We start from the raw sequence: 21,359 nt of genomic DNA on the forward strand, positions 1-21,359 counted from the left end.
CATTCTTAAGCCTATACATACATTTTTCAGGGAGATAAAAAGCAGCGAGTTCCTCTCCTGACACCGTGGCCTGCACCATCTCGTTCTTGGCTGGACGGATCTGCACAGCCGTCTCCTCTAGCCGTCCACCTGGTGCCCTGACCAAGAAGGGGCAGGAAACCTGATCAGTCTCAGCCAGCCATGCACGTTTGTGTGGCCCTGGGCAGCTCTCAGCCCGTCTCTGAGCCTGTCATTTGCTCCCTGAATTCCCTTCTAGAAATTAAGAGAGGGGTGAAGTGGAGCATCAGGTTTCCGGGAAACCTGTATTTGTTCCCAGCCCTGCCAGCTCTCTTCCTCAGTCTGAGCCTCAGTTTCTCCATCTGTGCAGTGGGAGTCATAAGAGAGACTATGAGGCATCAACAGGGTGATGTGTGTAAAGACTTCTAAGCATGGGGCCAGCTTCACCGAATGTTGAGTAAGTCTCTTCATCCTGTTCTCTGGTTTAAACCAGAAGTCACACTCCAGTGGTCTGTAGTGGTCTGTTTTGCTCGGTCCACCCGGTATTTTTTAAATATGTATAATTTGCGGACAACATTTCAAGATTGGGAAACTTCACAGATGGAGATCCCCAGCTTTTCTTTAAAAGTAGGGAGATTTGGCAACAGGGTACCCACGTTCTTGGGGATGAAGGGTGACCTCTGCACACCTTTAATGGCTCACTCATGTCCCTGCAACCCCCTAACACAGAGCCAGTGGTTTCTGAGCGTCTTACTGTGGGTCAGGACCTGTGCCTACCTAGTGCACTGAATCCTTACCGTAAGTTATTAACACCCTTATTTGGCCAACCACGAAGTAGAGGCTCAGAGAGTTGGGATAGTTGCCAAGGTCCCAGTGTGAGCAGATGGTCCAGCCAGGACTCTCAAATAGGACCTCTGTCACTTCTCTCTACGTGGGCTCTTTTTCCACCTCAGCCTAGCTTTGGGTCCATGGAGAAACCTTACTTATGACCTGTTGATGGACTGATGGAAGGATTTAGGCACTCGATGTCAATGCCTATGGTTCCCGTCCTTTCCCTTCAGACCCCCGGGGCTGTGGAGTTAGGGTAGGGGTCCAGGAGTCAATGCACACGCCTAGAATTCTTGGGATAAAACTCTCCTGCCTACATATAAGATGACTGTAGCTTAACATTTTGAAATGAACATTATGAAAATGTTCAGGGGCACCTGGGGGGCTCAGTCGGTGAAGCATCCGACTCTTGGTTTCAGCTCAGGTCATGATCTCAGGGTTGTGGGATCGAGCCCCACACTAGGCTCCATGCTCAGCAGAAAGTCTGCTTGGGATTCTCTCTCTCCTTCTCTCTGCCCCTCCCCTGCTCTCTCTCTTTCTCTCAAATAAATAAATAAATAAATAAATCTTTAAAAAAGAAGAAAATGTTCAAATACATACAATGGAAGACAATCATAGTATGGTAAACCTCCATGTTGAATCATCCAGATTCAGCAATGACCAGAATTTGGTCCCATTTGCTTTAAGTACTCTTTTTTTGTTTCTCTTTTTCTTTTCTTTCTTTTTTAAGATTTCATTAATTAATTAATTAATTTGGGAGAGAGAGAACACATGAGTACGAGTGGTGGGGAGGGGCCGAGAGAGAGGGAGAAGCAGACTCCCCGATGAGCAGGGAGCCCCTTGTGGGTTCTCGATCCCAGGACCCTGAGATCATGACCTGAGCGGAAGGCAGACACTTCACCGACTGAGCCACCCAGGCTCAGCCGCCCATTTGTCTTTTTCTTTACTGAATCATTTCAAAAACACATTCCAGATATCTTGTCGTGTCATCATCAGTCTCTAAAAGCAGTGGGACACGGGCACCAGCTGGTTCCGGCTGCTCAGAGCTGATCGTGAGCACCTCTTCTCGATTCCACGTTCAGCGATGTGGCGTCGGGAGCTGGAGCTCTGCCACGTGGGAGTACTGACGCCATGGAAATCAGCAAACACTACCGAACAGGGTTCCCCTGAGTCGGGGGTTAAAGATTTATTAGTATGCCCTTGTCCGAAACACATGGACATTTTCTTACATAACCACCGTGCAATGATGTCACTACTGAACTTACTGTTTACATTCTAATCAAAAGTCCACGACGGTCTGTTTCTGGGTGGTTTGTCTGATCAGGACTCAGACAAGATCCACCTCTGACGTTTGGGGGTTATGTCTCTTCCCCACCTGTGGCTTTCGTTTGGCCTTGCTGGTGGCGGACATCAGCTTGGCTGACCTGTTCTGCCAGCTGTGTGTTTGGTCAGCCACCCTGCGCTCCTCTTTCTCCTTCTCTCCTGTCTTTAAAGTCGGAACAGATTCAGCTTGACTTTTGTTGGTTGGTTGGTTTTTTGGAGGAGAGGCCAGGAGGCTTCATCGATGGTGCCGGGTTAAACGCTTACCTTTTCAATGCTTGTAGATGATTTGTGACAGATGAAACACAAAGCCATTGAAAAACATTTTGAATTTATGATGGCCTTTTGTTACTTCGCCATCAACATATATTACAGGTACCCCTATGGAATCTTTTGCTAGAAGGAAGGGCCGTCAAACTCAGGAAAGCTGGCCCCTCTGATTGGGCCTTACCAGGCCGCACAGGTCTTCCTACATTCCGGGCTCAGGGATGAAGAACCGCCTTCGGGAGTTCATTCCATGATGCTGTCCCTTGGACGGTCAGATGCTTGTACCTTGTGTCTAACTGCAGTCTTTCCTGCTTTCTGTGAAGCCCATTTTCTCTGTCTGGAACCTTGGCATTTCTTAACCTCCCCTCTCTCAGGTCTCTTCTAGCACAGGGAGAAAAACAAGCTGCAATGCCCTGTGGTTCGAGGTTCCGGATCCTGTCCTTGACCTGGTAACCATTTCACCCTGGAGTGGTTTGAACCTCGCTCTGTACTCAGCCCCAGGAGGTGCTGTGCATACCTTCTCCACACCCCTGAAGGATGGGGGTCCTCACGGACCAGGGCACAGGGCATCTGTCCTGGGAGCTCCCCTGTGGGCTCTCACTCACAGGTCTGGGGTCTTGTCTACTGACCAGCCTCAAGTTGTGGCTTTGGTTCCCGACAGGGCTCCTGTCCTTGCCCGTCCTGCCCGCCCTTCCCGTCTGGATCGATTCCTGGAAGCTGGTTCCCCTTCACTTTTGTCCTCTTGTCTGCTCCTGATCCCACTCACTGACTCAGCTGGGAGCCTGCTCCTTCCTTCCTTCCAGAAACAGGGAACTGTGGTGAAAAATGCTTGTTGTGGCTGAGCATTCTGCTTGAATCTTGAAGATGGCCTGAGCTAGGAGGGACACCGTTTCCTTTGGGAAGCAGAATGGTGTCTGGGGAACATGGCAGCTTCCTCAGCACCGTGCCTCATGCCAGCAGTTTGAGTCTGAGTCTGTGTTCAAGCCGCCGTCTGGACTCAACCTAGGAAATGAGCTCTTCAGGGTGGGAAGGCCCTGTCAGACTGTCCCTTGCACCTGCAATGGGGGTGGGTGGCGTGAACTTGACTTTTCCTCAAAGGTAATTCACGTTACCTACAAGGCCTCAGACACCTGTAATCCCACAGTCTCAGAGAAAAAAGCCTGACTTGTAAGGAAATATTCAAGGGAAGTTAGAGGAGGCATGCTGTTAAGTTCATGGAAACAAGGAATGTGATGGACAGCTAAGGATTACTGCATACGGCACGAGATTGCTCTTGAATGTTTATCTTCTTGACTTGTGTTTATTAGAACCTTTAAAAAAATGGATTAAGCTATTTTAATAGAGGACTTAGTTTTCTTAAACATTCCCAGTTAGAACTACTGATGTTAATTTGTTTGTCCTGCTTATAGCTGAGATCCAGGGAGGACAAGGAGACACCAACGTGGGCAGCTCCCAGTACTGTTGTCTGTCAGCAGCAACCTGGCCGCATGTCGGAGCGGCATAAGCAAAGGCCCTCGGGTCAGCTAGCCTTGGGCTCTGATCCAGGCCTGGCCCTCACTGGCTGCGTGGCTTTTGGCAAATCATCTCTTCCGTCCCTCCGTCTCCCTTCCACCTCCCCTCTGGGCTTTGCACGTGCAGTTTCCCCTGCCAGGAATGACCCCCAAGCAGTCCTTCGCTGAGCTAATTCCCTCGGGTCTTATCTTCCATGTCATGTCCAAGAAGACCTCCTTGGGCTCCTAGTTACGTAGTCTCTGTCAGCTCTCTGGACTTTTCCTTTGAAGCACTATCAACCTAATCAAAAATGATGATTAAATCACAAAAGATCTATGTGGTGTGTCTTTTCCGGCGGGTTGTGGTCTCCACGGCGGTAGGGAGCATGCTTGTTTTCACTGCTGTGTTCCTGGTGCTGCTGTGGGCCTGGCACAGAGTGTTGGGTAAAGAAAGGAGATGCAATTCTTTAAGCCTCAGTTTCTTTATCCAAAGAATGGGCCTATGATTCTCTTTCTTTTAGAGGGGAATAGATAACCTGACAAATATCGATTTCTTTCTTCTCCTTACTCCTTGCAAAAGAAAAAAAAACTTGGAAGAAATAAACAGTCTTTTGAACGGTTAGCCTGAAAAACCCGTAACTTAAGAGAGCACACACCAAGTTGGAGTTGTGATTGGGGATTGGTGCAGGTGTCCTGGTCCCTGGTTTCTGCCTCAGGAGGATGGACTAGATGCCTCCCTGGGGTGGAGGAGCCCTTTCTCCTCGGGGTGAGGGAGCTGGCTTGCCCGTGTTGGGGGGCCTAGGGTGGGCCGAGGAGTGCACAGAGAGTTGGGGGGGCTCCATCCCACCCTGAGAGTGGCTTCTAAACTCCCCTTGGCCTCTGAGATGGAGATGAGAGGTGACTCAGAACGCCTGCTCCCCTGCGCCGCTCAGGGGGACGTCCTGGTGAAGGGGGTACCCAGGTGCAGGCCTGATGGTTAGTACGGTTAGCTCAGCAAATGGTAAGAGAACTACTCCGGGCTAAGGGAATAGCACGTGCATCCGCCCGCAGGGGAGCCGGCACGGCATGTGGGAGAATGGCAGAGAGGGAAGAGTGGGTGGGTCCCGTGACGGAGCTGGAAGAGGACAGCAGGGGCCATGGCAGCTCATGGGACAGTGTATGCATGTGTGCGTGCGCATGTGTGTACGTGTGTGCATGTGTACGTGTGTATGTGTGCACGCATGCACACGTGTACCCGGGTGTGTGCACGTATGTCCATATGTGTGCAGGTGTGCGCATGCATGTGTGCATGTGTGTGTGCACACATGTGCATGAATGTATGTATGTGTGCGAGTGCACATGTGTGTATGTGGGGGGTGGGGGCTGCACCCTAAGTCTCCGGCCGGGAACCATGCACACAGATGCCCAGCCGGCATCCCCACAGATGCAGACACCCCGGCACTGGAGTGTCAGAAACCCGCCAGGGCCAGAGCAGCTGCTTCTAAATCAAGGCCAAGGGCAGCCGAGGGGCCGGGTTGGGTTTGGTGGCTTTGCCGTATGGGCTGATGGGGGCTGGGGCCAAAGGGGGGCTCTCCATTAGGGATTCTGGGCCAGAGTGAGCCTGGCTGGTTTGGGGAAGTTTATTTTGGAAACTGAGATGATGCAAAATTAAGTGGGGAGGAAAAAATAGACGAGGCGGCGGTGAGGGTCTGTCTGTGGCTGGCGGGGCTGGAAGCGCCCAGCTAGGAGAGCGCTGTTGGGTAAACAGATGGGGGTGGCAGCTTTTCTGCATGCCCGCTATAAATATCCCACAGTTTGGCCGCCCCTGCTGGGGTTTCCTGGCATCGTGGGTGTGGAGATCAAGGTGCAGACGCAGGGCGCTTCCGGGAGCAGCAGAGGGCGGCTGGGGCACTGCTCAGATCCCAGTCCCCCGGGGGGCGGGGCGGGGGAGGGCTCGTGGGCGCCGAGGTCTGAGGCTAAGACCCTGGGCGGGGGCGGGAGGTGCTCCTTCACTACCCACTGGCTGTGGGGACAAGCCCCGGTTCCTCGTATGAGAACAGAAGCCAAGGGAAGTGTCCCTCCTGGTGCCTCGGTGGGCAAGCTCGAGACACGCAGGCAATGCTCTGTCCATGGTCAAACCGCTTAGGTGCTGGGCGACCTGGGTGAGTTCTCCTATCTCCCCGAGTCTCAATTTCTTCATCGAATATGTGGGGGGGCATCTGGGAGGCTGGAACGGAACTGCAGGCGTGGCCGTGGACAGCAGTGTGAGTGGTATCTTAGAACCGACTGTGGGCCGGGCTGGGGCTCCCCCGGGGACTTCCGCAGCCCCCGGGGGACCTCTGTCATCTCTACAATATTGTGCACTTCCTGATACTGATGCGGGCGGTGGTTCCAGCTATGCCCGTTGCTGGCCTGTGATGATCCGGGGACTTTACAAACTAGGTTAGCTAAGCTGTTTTGTTATCTCGGGTTATTTTCCCCGCCACCCCATCCTTCATGTAAGAACCCAAGGCTCAGACAGAAGGGCCCGCCCACAAGATCCTTCATCCAGTATCCAGTGCAGATCAACCATGTGCCGGGCCCTAGGCCGGTCACTGGGGATTTGGTGGGTCTCTGTGTCCAAAGAGCTCGCAGCCTGGCAGGAAGAATGGGCTGACCGCCAGTGAAGGAGGGACACGCAGACAAGCATCTAGCATCACGCGTGGCCTGGGACCTCTTGTTCTCCTGCATCTGTATGGCTGTGTTTGGGCTCCTCCTAGGACTGAGGGATTATCCGTCACCCTGTCACTCGCAGCACTGGCCCGGGAGTCGGCAGGTACCTGCTGAAAATGTGAATCGAGAACACATCAATTCAGTTCATCAAAAGAGTGCCTGAACACGACTGCGTGCAAGCCTGGGGCTGGCTTCCGTGGGCCTGGGGCTGACGGGGCTGGGAGGGAAGAAGGGGCCGAAAGTCTCTGCTTGTGCACGTCTGTATGACAAGTCACAATGGAGCAAATATTCCCATACCTTCCCAGAGCCCAGCGAATGAGGCAGAACAACTGTCATCCCCATTTCACAGATTAGGAAACTGAAGTTCAGTGAGGTTCAGTGACTTGCCCAAGGACGCTCTGCTGGGATGCGGTAGGGCCGGGCCTAGAACACAGGACTTCAAATCCAGGATTTCCTCTGCAGATGGGGAGGGGGGCCCTGGGCCCGCAGGAGAGGCCCCAGGGGCCCATATCAGCATGGCAAGCTCAGCAGGGGTGCTTTGGCCCGGGGAAAGTCGGGCATTGTCCTCCTGCCTCTCATGCCCCACTACGAAGAGGCCTGCCTGTGGCTTGAGGGTGGAAGGGACGCTGGGCAGAGTTTCTGGAGACCCAGCTCAGCCTTTTGCAAGCTGAGCCCTGGGAATCTACTCCCTCTCTCTGAGCCTCAGTTTCTCTCTATGAATGCACGGGTTGGACTTGATGTTCTCCAGAGAAGATTTCAGCCTGGATGCTCCATACTTCTCCTCCAGGGTGCCCTGTGGCCTGTGTTTGGGCCCAGGAGGGCACAGCTGGGAGCAAGGGTGTGTCTGAGGTAGGACCAGGCAAGACTTCTGCTCCGGCCCCAGAGGCACCTGGGCTCATGCTGACCCTGAGGTGTCCACTCACAGGGAACAGGGCTGGGGAGCTGAGGGGCGAACATGTCCCCTCAGGCCTTGGGCATCCCTGGATTGAGGAGATGGGACTAGGGCCTTTCCTCTGCTTCCCCTCCGACTCAGTCCCCATCCCACTGACTCTGGGACGTGCTCCCGCGCAGCTAGAGGGAAGCAGGCACGTGGGCCGCATTAGGGCTGCTCGCAGATATCCGGGTTCTTCTCTTGCAAGATCCACGGTGGGAATGCATGGCCCGCGCCCCTGAAGCTAGGGGTGGCCCCGCGACTGGCTTGGGCCAACGAAATGTGACAGCCACCAGCAACGGGCAGGATGGTGTTGACTTGGGTCCTGAGTGAGGACAACATGGAGCAGGGTCCCTGCCAGCCCAGAAGCATGTGGTGTGAACAAGAATGAAACCTGTGCTGTTTGGGGGCACTGAGGGTTCGGAGTTGTTTGTTACTGTGGGTCCTGACTAGAGCGGGGCGGGCAGACGGGCCCGCGGGAGAGACAGCAGCCTTGGGGTTAACTGACTGGGCTATCCTTCCTCCTTCTATTTTTTCGTACATTTATTCATCCGTCCATCCATCCATCCATCCATCCATCCATCCATCCATATATACATCTGCCCATCCAGCCACCATCCTTCTGTCTGTCCATCTATCCATCCATCCATCCATCCATCCATCCATCCATCCATCCATTCATCCACCGATATGTGCAACTGCCCATACATTCATCTATTCATCCATCTGTCCATCCATCCATCTGTCCACCTAAGGATTCAAACCCAGGTTGGTTTGACGATGAAGACCAACCTTCTCTGTTGTGTCAAGATGCTTCTTTGGAAAAGACACATCCTTCTCTCCGCCTGCCCCTATTGTCTCTGTCCGCAGGGCCTGCTCAAGAAGCCTTCCCTGACTTGCTCCCAGCCCCAGGCAGGGTGTCTGGGGGGCTACACAGGCCCACAGAGCCCCGATCACCATGGCTGGCCTATTGACTGAGCCACGGTCTGGAGGCACAACTGCACTTTCCCAGAGAGAGCGGAGGCATTGTGGGATTTGCCAGTAGTGACCCTGGGACTTTGATTGCCCAAAATGGCCTCAAATTCACATATCCAGGGACACTCATCCTTGGTAGCTCTCATGTGCCCATTTGGGCTTCGAAAATGTGCTCCCGGAGTCAAGGCCCACTCTGGGCTCCTCCAGAATTTGGAGTAGCCTTGGGAATTACCTTGAAACCCTTATTTTGCAAAAAAGGAGGAGGAGCCTTTAATGTAGGGGAAATTGGACTTTAGTGACATTGTCAAGAGCTGGCTGGCTAGGGGAGGCACTCGGGCCTCTGTTATTTCTTCCAGGGTCTCCCCAGCAGCCCTTGCTGAAGTGCTGAGAGAGCAGTGGCTCCCTTCAGCCTCAGGGTGGCCTGGTGGCAAATGCCTGGCCTCTGCCGGCAGACAGTGGGGCTCCGTGTGGTCCCTGAGCAGTAACGTCACATCTCTGAGCCTCAGTTTTCACATCTGTAAAATGGGGGTCTCCTCAGCTTGAAGGCTTGTTGGAGAACATGATGGGGTAGTGAACAAGTGTGCAGGGCCCAACACATAGTAGGTGTGCAGTAAGTCATCGTTACCGTGAACGGTGGTGTGCCGTGCACTGGACAGGACCTCACTCAGGGACGGATGTACAGGGTTTGACGTCAGGAGTGGGGGTGATGGTGATGATTGTACTTTTGAACTGAGTAAGTCCATTCCCTCTGGAGGGACTTAGCCCCTGGAGGAGGCTTAGCCCTGGGTTAAATGTTGGGACCAGGACAAGGGCACAATTCAAGTTACGTTTATTAGGGAAAGAGAACGATCCTCTTGTGACGCTCCTCCCATGCGCCAGGTGCCGACGTGGGTAGAGTAGGTGCGTGACGTCTTGGGAGCCTTACCTAGGCTCTAAGAGGGTCCCCAGCTCCATTCTACCGGTGGTGCACCTGAGGGACTGGTCAAGGTCGTACAGCCCATAAAAGACGGAGTGAAGATTCCAGCCCAGGGGCCAAAGGAAGGAAGCGGGAAGTGGGCCGGCGGGCAGCAGGTGGTGGCAGCACTGGGGACCTGGCAGGCTGCTCCCAACACCCCATCTGTCCCCACAGGACCCCTTTCTCTTTCTCAGCCCCTCTCCAAGGCCGCCCCTGCCTTCATTCTGGAGCCCTCATCCCTCCCTCTTGTTGGGGCAGAGAATCAGCCCGAGGACCACTGCGCTTGATTTAGGCCGTGGTCCCCAGACACAGGAAGGTGGAGACCTGCCGAGCGCAGAGCCAGAACCAAGAACGTAGGCTCCGGACTCCTGGCCGAGGGCCCCCCGTCTGCAGAACTGCCCGAATGATTCCGTTTCCCGACTAGTTGGTTTCCGTGGGAAATGGGAACAGATGACCGGAAATCAAGAACCATCAAGACCAATTTGGGACACACAGCACAACCCAACCACACACTTTCTTCCTTCACGCTCTGCGTCCGGGACTCAATGCATTGCTTCTTCTGGGAGTGGGGACACGGGACATGCTTCACCCAAATCCCCAATTCACATATCGGGTATGGTGGCCCCAGGGCAGGGTAGAGACTTTGGAGGAAGGGGGCATTCCTGGCTTCCCTCCTTGCTGATCCATCATGGCCTTCGGGAAGCTGACCAGAGCCCTTGTGCCAGGCCGGTCCTCCTCAGGAGACCGTTCTGTGCCTTCCTGTTGCGGTTTTGATTTTGGAGAAATGCTCCGGCCTTGAACTCACCAAGGGCTGGCCCCATGTGAAGCTTGAAGTTTGTTCAGCCGTTTTGGGCTCCTGGTGGCAGGGAGCTCGGCCTTAAGCAAAGTCCAAACTGACCGCAGGTTTCCAGGGCGACTCTGGAGTGGACGGGCCTATTTATATGTGGTGGGCATTATATCACCACTTCCCCCTACGCTTCGTCTGTGAAGGTTTTTCTCTAGGGGGAGGAAGCATGGCCTTCTTTCCACCATCACCCTTGCTTTTCCTGGCCCTCCGGAGTATGGAGGCCGACGAGACCAGGGCAGGTAGTACCATGGTGGTTAGGGTGTGGACACACACACACCTGGCTTTGAATCCTGTAGGTCTCAGCTCAAATGTCACCTCCTCCAAGAGGCCTTCCCTGACCACTCTGCCCCTCACCGTATTTACCACTATCTGAAATATCTCACTGTATGTTTATTTGTCTCACTATCTCTCCCAGTAAGATGTCAGCTTTGAGGTCAGGGGCCGTGTCTGTTCACAGATGCATTCTCAGGACCTAGAGCCACGCCAGGGCCACAGTAGGTCCTCAAGAAAAGGTTGCCGAATAAACGTGTGAGTGGGCCGTGCGCCCGCCAGTGTCCTCAAACTTCAAGGAGCATCAGAGCCCCCGGAAGCTTGCTGACTCTGCTGACTCGGGGCCCTGCCACAGAGTCTCTGACTCAGGGTAGGCAGGACTCTGCCGCTGGTCTGGGGGCCACACCTGAGACGTGAGCTCAGGGACGCTGGGCCTCAAGGGGGCCCAGAGCATGGCAGGACGGGTGCTGACCTGTGGGTTCAGCTCCCTGAACACCCTGCCCTGGGGGTCGTGGGAGGGGGCTGGGCAGCACGACAGGCCGTAGGGACCTCAGGTGGGGGGATCAGAAGGTGGACCCCCAGGTGAAGCCCGGCTCTGGCCCCACAGACGTTTGTATCACGGACCCCACTTTTAATTCTTCGTTTAGCATCTGTTCTTTCTGCTAGACTGTAAGGGTCCCGCAGGGCAGGGATCCACTCAGGTCCTACCTGCCCTGAGCCTGAAGCCAGTGAGGCCCTGACCTTGACCGAGTGACCCTGCTCTGGTCGTCTCTGGCCCGCACGCCACCCCCCAGGCTGAGGGCCGCACCCCCCCCCCCCCACAGCCCATCCTCCAGACGCTGGCGAGGCCTGAGCCCGCTCCCAGGTCTGTGCGGGGCCCCTTCCCCGGGCCGATGCTCCGACGTGGACGGCACCACGGGTGCGAGCACCGCTGGGCCGAGCGGCCACGGAGCACAGAGTGTGGACACACGGGCTGGGGATCCACGTGCGAAGCCCAGTGTTGGGAGAGAAGGGGACAGGCCTCGGGGCCGCGGCGCTCAGTCTTGGACCCACTCGTCCTGCCAGGGCCCGCGCGGGGCCTGGCGCCTAGCTCGGCCTTCCCTTCCTTCTCCCCCGGCCTCCCTCAGCTTCAGGGAGCTGGGGGCGGAGGCTGCAAATGTGTCATTTCCTTCCCGTGTCTGCTCGTCATGTGTTAGCTCCTGCTGCCATGTCCAGAGCTGCCTCAAGTTTCCACATTTAGTCCTCAAGGTGTCCAGGGGCTTAGGTAATGTGTTCCCTAGCCTGTGACGCTCAGAGAGGTGAGGCGACTCCTCTGAGGCCACACAGCTGGTAGAACGTCCTCCATCGGTGACTCCAAAGCCAGTGCTCATAGGTCGGGGGAACCTTGTTTCTTAGGAAACAGCAAAACTCTGGGGAGTTGGGCGGGTGCACGTGCTGATGCGGGCCGGTTTCTAGGGTGCTGATGAGGTGAGGGGGCGGGGGTGGGAATAGCTCCAAAGTGCCCTGCGGAGGTCAAGGACAGGCCCAGTCACACAGGAGGATGTCGGCGGTGTCCAAGGACACTTGGGAGCCCTTCAGACCCTACAGCCACCATCAGACCTCCCAGAGTCTCCCCAAATAAACACCAAATTAATAAAGGGTGCAGGCTGTACAAAGACAGCCCAACCCGCCTGGCTCCCTTCCGTGCCGGTGACTGAAAGCCGGTGGCCCCGAAGGCAGGACTCACCACGGGGTGAGGCAGGGCTCCTCTAGCCTAGGGTCCCCTTGGGAAAGGGCTGAGCCCTCCGTGTCCCCTCGGGAGGCCTGAGCCCCTCACGTCAGGCAGTGTTTAATCCCATGCCAGGCACCATGCTAACCTCATGGTCACAAGAGCCCACAGGGGTGGTGACAGTTATCCTCATGCTACCGATGGAGAAACGGAGGCTCAGAGGGGTGACGTGCTTTGCCTGAGGTTCCAGAGCTGCAAGGGCAGGGGAGGGGGGGTTGGATTTGTGTCTCTCTGACTCCAGAGCCCGAGGGCTCTCTCTCTACTATCCACCCGGTGTTGGCTAAAGCCTTGGGCGGCGTGGCCAGAGAGTCAGGACGAGGTGAGTTCTGACTCCCGCACCCCTTGGCTCCCAGACAGACCAGAAGGTGAGCATGTGGCACGCCGGGGCTGTGGGGAGCCGGGCTTGGCAGGGAGCAGCGAGGGCGGGTATGGAGGGGTGGGGGACTCAGCCGGGCAATGCCAGCCCCTTGCAGGAAGCACCTTTGCTTGTCTGGCCGGGCTGTGGGCAGAGGGCAGCTGTGTGGGATGCCCGCTGCCACAGGCCGGAGATGGCTTCTAAGGGCAGAGGGTAAACAGTCACCTTGGCGACTTGGGTGTGCACCTGGGGTGATGGGTCAGCCCTGGAATATTCCGGGAAGCGAAGGAGGGAAACCAGAGGCCTCGGGTTCCGAGAGTGAGGGGGAAGGCGGGAGCTGGAGGACCCAAGAGGAGACTGTAGTCACAGCAGTGGGCCCTAGCTGGGCGGGCCGGCATTGTCTCCCCTCGGGGGGCGGTGGTTCTGGAGTCAGGACATCAGGGAGGTTCGAGCTTCGGTCAAACTGGCAGTGTCTGTGTGATGGCAGAGAAAGAGGTGCCACGTTTCTCGATAATCGTGGCTCCCTTCCGAGCCCGTGCTGTGGGCTGTCCACTTGCCACTTCGTTGTGCAGGGAGCAGACAGTAAGCGAGCAGGCTCGGAGCTCGGCGTGAGGAAGACCAGCTCCCCGTCCTCATCCCCACGGACCTTCGGTTTAGGAAAGTCGTCCTGGCCTGCTCACATCTGTTGTTTGTGAGGTGAGACCAGCTTAAGCCAAACACAACAGAACACGGGGTGGGGTGGGGGCACCGCATAATAGGGACCCTTTCAGACTCAGCTGGCTCCAGGGATCAGCGGCTCCTCCTTTCTTTGTTTGGGGCTTCATTCTCGTCTGGGCCTTCTCCATGGGGTACTGAGATGCCTGCCCCAACCAAAGTCCCCGTACTCCCCCTCTTCTATCAACACCCATATATCCACTCTTAATCTGGACGCACCTCTGGGATCATTAGGTCGAGGAGGGAGGGTTGTTCTCCTGAGGAAGAGGCAAAAACAATGTACCCATGACTAAGGAGACAGATATTCAAGGACCAGTTCAGCCAATACTTATGTAATTATAATTGTGATTGGGGCTGCAAAGGAGAAGTACAGGGTGAGATCAATAAATGGGGGAGTCTGACCTGGTCTGAGAAATCAAGGAAGGCTTCCCTGAGGAAGTGACCTTTGAATAGGGATTTGTTGCATGAGCAGGAACTAACTGGCTTCAGAAGGGGAAAAAAGTTCCAGGTAGAGGGAGTGGTGTAGCTGTGAGGTTGGGTGCAGATCGCCCCAGGGAGAGGGCAAGTGATGGGTGGGTAGGGTGTGGGCTCTGCCCATGTGGGCCTCTCTGTGCAGGTGACAGTAGGGATCTTGGAGTTTCTTTGTGAGCAACAGGAAGCCATTGGAGAGTTGTTACTGGGGCTGGCATCATCGAAGGTATGATTCTGTAATGATCTCTCTAGTTACATGAGTTGTCCAGGCACGAGGTCCTGGTGGCTTGAATGAGAAAAGTGACATAGGAGACAGAGAGAGGTGCATGATTTTGAAATATATTTTGGAGGTAAAATGAATAGAACTCAGTACCTGAGTGGATGGCAGGGAGGGGGGTGGTGGAGAAACGCTTGAAGGATGGTTTCTAGGGTTCTGGCTCACACAGCAGTCCATGGAGTGGGGATTACTGACTCTCATCTAACAGTTCAGGAAACTGAGGCCCAGAGACAGGAGATGACTTGCTCGGGATCACACCGCATGTGGGTGGCTGAGCCCAGATTCAAACTCAGGCCTGTCTGTCTTCAAAACCCATGTTCCTGCGGAAGACATGAACAGACCTGTCTCCAGAGAAGACATACAGGTGGCCCACAGACACGTGAAACGGTGCTTAGCATCACTCATGAGGGAAATGCAAATCAAAACCACAATGAGATATCACCTCACACCTGGCAGAACGGCTAAGATCAAAAACTCAAGAAACAGCAAGTGTTGGCAAGGACGTGGAGAAAAGGAACCGTTGTGCACTGTTAGTGGGAATGCAAACTGGTGCAGCCGCTGGGGAGAACAGTATAACTGGAATTTCCTTAACAAGTTAAAAATAGACCTATCCTATCATTCCGTAATCACACCATTGGGTGTTTACCCAAAGAATATGAAAACACTAATTCAAAGGGATACGCGCACCCCTATGTTCCCTGCAGCATTATTCACAATCACCAAAGTATGGAAGCAGCCCAAGCACCCATCGACCAACGGACGGATAAAGAAGATGTGTCTATCCACAATGGAATATTATTCGGCCGTAAAAAGGATGAGGTCTCGCCATGACGACGACATGAGTGGAGCTAGAGAGCATCATGCTAAGCGAAATAAGTCAGTCGGAGAAAGACAAATGCCACACGCTCTCAGCTGTACGTGGAATTTAAGAAACAAAACGAATGAACAAAGGAAAGAAAAAGAGACAAAAAAAATAGACCCTTAACTCTAGAGAACAAACTGGGGGTTGCCAGAGGGCAGGTGTGGGGGGGGATGGGGGACAGAGGGGAAGGGGATGAACAGAACACTTGTCACGATGAGCACTGAGTAATATATGGACGTGCTGAGTCACTATATTGTACACCTGAAACTGATATAACACTGTGTGCTAACTATAATGGAATCTAAAAAAAAAAATCATTAAAACCCCCCATGTTCTTCGTCTCCATGGGTTTCTCTCTGCCCTTACCTCCTCCATTAAGACTTTGAGAAATGAGTGGCAGATTTAGAGAAGCTTGGGGAACCCAGCCTCCTGCCGAGGGAACACCCACAATGAGCTCCCTGAGGGTTCTAGCAGGTCCACAGCCAAGAGCTCAAGTCAGAGGGCCGGTCAGAGAGTAGCCTAGGGGAGGGTGACTCAGGAAGGACACTAGGCTCTTCTGATGTATAAAGGGGTGTGTGTGTGTGTGTGTGTGTGTGGCCTGGGGAATCTCAGCGTCTCACGACAAGCAAGGAGATTGTCAAGCCTGGAGGTTCAGTCTTGGCCCCGTGACTTCTGAGCTCTGTCTCGAACACTCTGCTTCCTTGCTTGTAAAATGACGTCTACAGTTCCTACCTTGCAGGGTGACTGCAAGGCTGAGATGGAGCCTTGGCACTGAGAAGGGGCCTGTAAATTGCAGTTGTTTAAATTCTCTTATGCTAACCCTGGGGTTTGAATAGTACTGAGAGAGTCAAGCAGGTTTTTCTGTTTGGGGTTCTAGGATGGGAATTCCCAGAGGTGGGGATACTGCAGACAAATGCCCAGAGCACAGGCAGGAAGTGGTGGACACCAGCGCCAGCCTGGGCACCTTGAACTTGTCCCCTTATTCTCCACACCTCAGGACACTTGTTTTCCTCCGGGACACCTTCCCAGCACGCCCTGATCCATGTGCGCCTGCGCTCCTCCAGGCTGGATTTCTCCGTGGACCTTGGCGGATGTGGCTGTCTTCTTGCTGATCTGACCTTCGAGAATGACCCCTCAGCTCCTAGAAAGTGAGACCAAGTAGAGTTGCCCAACCAGCTGGGTGACCTGCAGTAACTTAGCCTCACTGTCCCTCTGTTAACTCAAGGATCCACAGGAGATAAGACTGTCTTCCCCAGAGTGTGTTTAAGGATTCAATGAGGTAATGCAGGTCAAGTGCCCGACTTCCATAAACAGTGCTTCCCGTTGGGTTGAGAACTGAGTCTGGAAGAACGCCCGACACACAGTAGGTGCTCAGCTAAGGCCTGTTGAATAAATGTGCTTCCCTTCTTCGTGTCCCCAGTGGCACCTTGCACATGACTGAGATTCAGGATGGGGGGGGGGAGGACTAAATGGATTTGGAGACCAGACAGAATTTGAGTTCATATCCTATCTCTGACTCATTAATAGCCACGATACTTCAAGTCACTTCGCTTCACCTGCTTTTTTTCTCTGCAAAATTGGATTAAGAGGCCACCGCCCAGGGTTCTGTGATGATTCAGTAAATCACAGAACTCATGCATGTGAAATGCTTAATGTGGTTCATGATGGGAGCTGCAATTATGAAAGTCAATCATTAACTCCCATGTATGTGGCTGCCCAATGAGGTGGGCGGGTGTGGGTGGCTTTCCCAGTATCCTTCTCCTCCCTGCCCCCTGCCCTCCTGGGTAGCCTTGGTTTTGATTTGGGGAGCCATGCAGCTCTAGGGACTGACGCTGTTTCTGGCACCAGGCAGAACTGGGGCTAAATGAGTAAGGGCATTTCGACCCCCTGGCTCAGTGATTGGCTTACTCTTGGGCATGTGACCCATACCTGTCATGTCAGAGTGAACTTCAGGACTTTTGCGAGGGTTCTGGGACAAAGATGCTTCTCTGTTACCCTACTCAGCGAGAACGAGGTGATCTTTGTCTTCAGAACTGCTGGCATGGGTGTGGAAACTATAAGGAACCCAGTCTTGAAAAAGAAGTTGAGTGAGAGAAACTGGGTCCTTGCTGGCACTGTTTAACTGCTGGATCAAGCTTTTCCTGAAGGACTTTTTAAAAAAAGTGAGCCAATAATTTGCCTTTATTATTTATGGCTATTTGAACTGGGTTTTCTGTTCCTAGTAACCAAAATCATCCTTACGGATACAACCCATACATTTCTCCACCTTGTGTAGCTGTCACTTCCTTTCTGTGGGTGGGGTGACATCGGCTCAGGCCACATTTCCTCCATGAGCACATGGACTCTGTGAGAACCAGCTGACGCTGCTGCCTGTCGGAAACCAGACCACCCAGGAGCCGAAAGATTATGGAAACATAAAGAAAACCAGAGCAGGGAAAAAACCAAGTGAATGCTTCCAGAATAACCAAAAAGTTAAAAAAAAAAAAAGTGGTGGCAACCCTAATAGCAAAATAATTGACCACTACGCTCCCGATTGAAGAGGGCGTATCCTCACCTAAGCCACCTGAAGGGTGTGCCATCTTCGCAGGGAATGTTCGTTGCTTCTGGCTGCCAGCATCAGCTCCCCTGCAGGCCAGCACTCGGTTTCCTTTCCTGGAATGCAGGAGTCCACCTTCCCCAGCTAAAGGTAGGCTAAACAGAAGCTCCTTTACTGGAATGGAATCTTAAACTGAAGAGCCTGATCCATCCATTCCTGAGTCAGGATTCTTATCATATTATTCCGGTCATGAACTCAGTGTTGTACCTTTCGCTATTTATCCTCTGCAACATCCTTGGTCCCCAGGCCTGGGGCTCCAGCCCCCTGCAGATTCTGTGAGCTCTCAGTAGCCTTCCAATGTTTCCTTTTGCTGAAGCTAACAAGGCTCATTTCTGTTGCTTGCAACCAAAGAGTCCTCAGTGATATGCCTGCAGAAGGGGCTGCGACAAGGTGGCAGAGGGGTCTGTGACTCACTGAGAAGCCTGTCAAACACAGGCTGCGTGACTTCTTCGGGGGTTCTGGTTATCCCACCATGGGTCCATTCTTGGGAAGGCAGACTGGCCTAATTGTGAAGTGTCCTCAAGGTCGTAGTGCATTGTCAGGCATCGGGCATTGTCTGCACACTGGATACATACATATACGTTGATGCTGAAATGATGAATGAAACACAGATCAGTTTCAAGGAATTCCTGAATTCACATAAAAAAAATATTAGGTAGTTTATCATCTAACCAATACTAAACGTAAAATCTGGGCAAACGTTCACATGGAAAAGAGGTGCTCCTCTTGAAAATGTCAGAACCACAGCTGCCGGGGTGTGATGAGCAGAGGGTGTATCCTGCAGGATCACAGCGGCCATCCGGCCTTCTCGCTCCCGCATGATCCATTTTCCCTCCCGCCAGCACAGCACCCTGATAGAACTCTGGGGGCCTGGCTCCTCCCACTGGCTCCCGAGGTGGCATGTGACTCAGGTCTGGCCAATCAGAGCATTGGTTTCTCCTGGCCACAGTGATTGGTTCAGGGATGGGGAAATGACCCAATCGGAGCCAATGAGAAGCAGCGAGAGTTTTGCTGGGGCTGCTGGGAAGGAGCCGCCCACCATGGCTTGGAGGATTCACCCTGTAGAGGGGCGAAGGTCTGCAGTAGCACAAGGCGAAGTGCCGACGGCTTGCGTGTCAACGGAGCCGACACACAGGAGAGGGGGTGAGCTGGAGAGAGAGGAGCTGGGTCCTGGTAGCACGGATTGGACTTCTGGGTTTCAGGAGCCAAAAAATCCCTTTCTCTTAAGCCACTCCAGGGCCCTGAGGGACACGTGGGAGGAGTGGTGCTGGAATTCCGAGACTCTTTAGAAAAGCATCCAGTCGTCATCACCCCCGATTGACTGGCTTCTTGGAAAAGGCACATTCAGTGTAACTCAAGCAAGATGCAGCAGGGACCTGCTTTCCCCGTGGGGTGTGAGTTGCACCGGCACCCGCCTCACTGAGGAGACTTGTTCTAGAGTTGTCGGATTTAGCAAACAAAAACACAGGACTTCTCCTTAAATTTAAACTTCAGGTAAACAACAAACACAACAACAAATTGCACCTTTGTGTTTTTTTTTTTTTTTAAGTGTAAGTATGTCTCGTGCACTATTTGGGACATACTTAGACTAAATAATTATTCATCGTGTATCTGAACTTCGAATTTAACCGCGCATTCTGTAGTTATTCCGGAAGACCTCACCCACGTCCTATGAAGTCGCCATGCACAGATATGTTTGCAAGAGGAGGGGGAGGAGGAGGCAGGCCCCGTGCCCGTGAGCTGGCTCTGGATGTCATGGAAGCCTGGAGATGTGAGAGGGTCTGGGGAGGAGTTGAGCAAGGGAAGAGAACAGAGAGGAGTGGGGTCATTGAGGGTGTCAGCAGAGGGGACCCTGAAGCCCAGCAGGGGAAGGGTACACTGCATGGTGGCCAGTGAGCCTGCAGTGGCCACGACCCCCTTGAAGAGGAGGCTCTCCTGTCCTCATCCCTGCTCAAGGAGTCCATGTTTGCACCTCATGACCCCCCCCCCCCCCGCCTCAGTTGGACAAACACGGGCCCTTGGCTCAAGGGCAGCCAATCCAGGGTCTGCCTGTGGCTCAGTGAGAAGCTGAAGTGGCCTGAGCGATGCCATCCTGAGCTTAGAAATGAGGAGAGATGGGGGCAGTCAGTAGTAGGAACGGAAGCTCGATGGAGATATGGAAAGAGGCCTGTGTGAAGGGGAGTGGCACGGGAGGAAAGCCGTGTGAATGGAGAGGCTGTGAGGTCCAGAAGCTAGGCCCCAAACGAGGTCTCAGGGCTCCAGGTATGACCTCCCTCTTGACAAGCTCCCAGCTTAGTGGGAGACTTCAAGGAGGAGCACTTCAGCTTTTCCTGGCAAGTTGAGGAGGGCCTCCTGGAGGAGGTGGTCCTTGAGCAGGGGCGTGAAGGATGAGTAGAAGGTTGCCAGGGGAGGAGGCGGGAAAGCCATTAGAGAAGAAGGCACTGAGAAGAGTTCTTGCTGTGCTCAGCGAGAGAGGAGGTTGGGTTAAAGGTGAGGACTTGGGAGTTACTGGTCTTGAGGCGACATGTGCATAAGGCTGGCCAGGGAGAGGGCAGAGACAAGGGTCACGGGCTGCTGCTTTTGGGGGCCGGGTGGGCACATGAATGAGCTGAGTCAGTGAGGTGTGAGCGAGATCCTGTGGCCTTCTGGGTCTGCTTCTATTTCCCAGTTTTAAAGGGGCAGGGATCCAATAATTGTTCTCTCATTAAAATAAGTCACTGTGAAATGACAAAGAGCAAATGTCACCATGGCCACCTGGGAAGTCCACAGTCTGCAGGGGCCCTGGACCTGGCGACCCCCTAGAATCACCCGGGGCACCCTTATGACATAGGATTCCTGGACCCCATCCCTGGGGAAGCTGACTGAATTGGTCCAGGGTGGGGCCCAGGCCACGAAATAGTTTAGTAGCTGCCCACGTGCAGTTACTGAATGGAACCTGATTCAATTCTAAGGTCCAGCCGGGCCGAGAACCACTGGCTCCAAAGGAATGGCAGCTGGTGTTTTGCAGGAATGGATCTTCCCCAATCTTTTGGTTTTTCCAGAAGAGCCAAAAATCTGGATTTTTTCTGTGAAATCTCCTTATTTTAAAATGGTGGCTCAAGTTTAATAGACGGAACGGGGGGTATTTCCTGTGGACTATTCCAGGCTCTTCATCCCCACACCACCTCTGTGAGGTGTTTATCTCAACTTCGCAGATGAGGAAGCAGAGGCACGAAGCGGCCGTGTAACTCGCCCAAGGACACAGAGCCAGAAAGTGCCAGTTTGGCTCCAGAGGCCATGCTTTTACCCGCAGAAGCCGTCTGCAGCCTGGATCTGGCCCGGGACCCAGCCGTTTGCGGCCTCCGGTGGGTGAGTAAGAGGAGAGGAGCCTGGGGCAGAGTCTTGGCTGCGGTGGGAAAGGCGGCAGGAGCGGGCAGAGGTTGGGGAGACGCTCGCCGGATGAATGAAGCACGGAGCCCTTTGGCATCTGTAAGAGCCGCCAGCATCTTGGAAGCCCCACGTGGCCCGGCCCGGGGCGGGGAGCCCAGCGGCTCTGCTTCCCGCGAGGCCCGGCAGGTCCAGGCTTGGGTCTTCATCAAGCGCTCTGCCGGCCCTGGCGGCGCTGGCGGGGCCCAGATGCTGCCGATAAACGGGCTCACGTGGCGGGGGGGCCTGTTGCCGGGGGAGCTGCAGGCTTTGTTTGTGGCGGTGACTCAGGGCAGGTCATCACATCTCAGGGGCTGCAGGCTAGGCCCCGGAGGTGTCT

The sequence above is a fragment of the Ursus arctos genome, unplaced genomic scaffold, assembly GCF_023065955.2.
Source record: "Ursus arctos isolate Adak ecotype North America unplaced genomic scaffold, UrsArc2.0 scaffold_32, whole genome shotgun sequence".
In the NCBI taxonomy this organism is placed as follows: Eukaryota; Metazoa; Chordata; class Mammalia; order Carnivora; family Ursidae; genus Ursus; species Ursus arctos.